Raw genomic sequence first — 2,241 nt, 5'->3', positions numbered from 1 at the left:
ACATTTAATGAGCCACTATTATGTGCCCTAATGCCACTGATCCAACATTATTTCTGAACTCCTGCACTAAGGTGTTAGCAAACAGAAGGGGCCAGAGGATGCCTAAGACATTCCCATTATATCCAAATACCTATTCTACCTCCAGGTTTACCTTGGGGCTTTCCCTACAAATCCAGGGAAACCTAATTTGACCCACAGATGTGCAAATATCTGCCTGCATGCCAATAATCCAGTCACTATTTTTGGAAGTCAACAGAAATGGGGCAACTGTTTATTCCCAGTATTTATTTTTTTAAAGCTCTTTGTGGACTGCTTCACTTGTATCTGGGGCAAAATAAGGAAGCTAAATCACTGATACAGGTGGGACAAAAAACGATTTCACGTATTTATCTTGGAAGGCTTCCTGCATCCAACACATCAAACTGATGAAGCATAGATTGATGTGTGGCAAGGACCAAATAAATTTGAATCTTGAATACAAACTACCATACTCAGATGTGCTGAGGAAAACAGTCTCAAAAGCAAAGTTATCTCTGTTTTCCAGTACTACAAAAAGCTTTTCTATTACAAGAGTATCTTCGGAAGCACTTAGTATGAAAATGTTAGTTGATATGCAATGTGATTTTATGAGGATTTCTTATTTTAGCCAAAAGTTTTTGCTTGTTATTTTTTAATAGTTGTTTGTTTTGTTTTAGCAGATTATTTGAGGAAGACATCTTGTATTAGTTATACTGGATCTCCCCTAGCCACACACTATTGCTCTCTCTCCCTGGCCAATACATACTGAAGAACTAAACAGAGGCAAAGTAAACTAACTGATGAATCAATTTTTCCTCTGCACTACGTGGCTGTGTGAGTAGTTTTGTTTTCTTATCATAACTGAATGGGTATTTAATTTTGGATGACAAATAATATTTAAAATATTAAAGTAAATTGTGAGCATCTAATGGCACAGACAAACCTATGCCTATAATCACTCATCACCCCTAATGGTAAAGGGTAAGGCAAAAAGTTGTTTAGGAATTTTTTTTAAAATCGATCCAGGCTAAAACCCTCAGTATCCTCTTTGATCAGTTGCCAAGTCCCACCAATTTTTACATCCTCATTATTTTTCTCCTTATTTATTCCTACTTGGGTGCAGACAAATTCCTTCTCACCTGACCCATTTGAACAGACCCCTAATAAGTCTGTTTGCTCCCCATCTACCTATCATGTTCAAACTTGCCCTACATACTGAATGCTTCAGATTAAGCTTCCAATGTATAACTCTGAGAATATAACTTCTCTCATTCAAAATTTCCAAAGACTGCACTGTTCCCAAATAAAGTCTAATTCCATAGCCTAAAACTTAAAGACCTCCATTTTTTTTTACCACCTTATCTTATATGATTCTTTTGCTAAACTGAATTACTAGCAGTTCCCTAACCACCTTCTATTCTGTGGTGATGAAATTCATGTCCATCTTGGCCTCCTAAAATTCAACTGACTATTGAGGTCCAATTCAAGGTCTGCTGCTGTGAAACCTGCCTTCATCTTGCCTTCATCTTCTCAGTAAAGACTGACTGTCATAATTTCCCAGTACTGCCTGTCATTACTTAAATTTAACCTTGTACTGTAATAATCTGTTTCCTTGATTAGACTGTGAGCTCCTTGAGGGAAAGGTTTCTCGGCGTCTTATATAAGGTGTATTACTCAGTATACATTGGATACATAAATAATGTTCCACACTACTTGCTTTTGCATCAGTCATTACTTAAAAAAATTTACAACTGATGCTTAACCACTAACTTTTCTTGGAGGATTATGCATAACACAGAATTAGAAGTCGAGAATTTGTTATCACTATTGATACAGCATGTTTGGTAATATGAATGCTTAAAGGGGCCAAGCAGGTACCAGATAAATGAAGTGGATCATTTATTTGTGTGGAAGAAACAGCAAGTGGAAGGGACTGTCATGAATTAGAAAATACACACTCTGTTCTAAGGGGTTAGCAGCCAGGCCACTCAACTTGGGTCCCAGAATCAATAGAAACCAGAAATCTGGGCCCTCATGTGAAACCTCTTGAAGTTTAAATATTGGCAGCAAATTAAAAATTTAAAAAACACTGGGCAAGCCAAAGCAAATACATCTGCTAAGGCTGGATTTGGTCTGTAGGCTACCATCAATTTGCGATCTCTGGGTTAGGGCTTCTTCCTAGGGTGATTATTCCAACCAAAACATAAATCCACAGCTGTGGCC

General features: G+C 37.4%; 1 protein-coding gene across 1 annotated transcript in view; it reads right to left on the bottom strand.

Annotated features, from left to right (window-relative positions):
- The window catches only part of MBTPS2 (membrane-bound transcription factor peptidase, site 2), a 76,480-nt gene that overhangs the window by 19,688 nt on the left and 54,551 nt on the right, over positions 1 to 2,241 (bottom strand). The window lies entirely within an intron of this gene.

Source organism: Propithecus coquereli, unplaced genomic scaffold, assembly GCF_000956105.1.
Source record: "Propithecus coquereli isolate 6110/MARCELLA unplaced genomic scaffold, Pcoq_1.0 Scaffold50, whole genome shotgun sequence".
NCBI classification, from domain to species: Eukaryota; Metazoa; Chordata; class Mammalia; order Primates; family Indriidae; genus Propithecus; species Propithecus coquereli.
The sequence above is the reverse complement of the archived record's forward strand: the minus strand, read 5'-3'. Positions and strand labels throughout refer to the sequence as shown.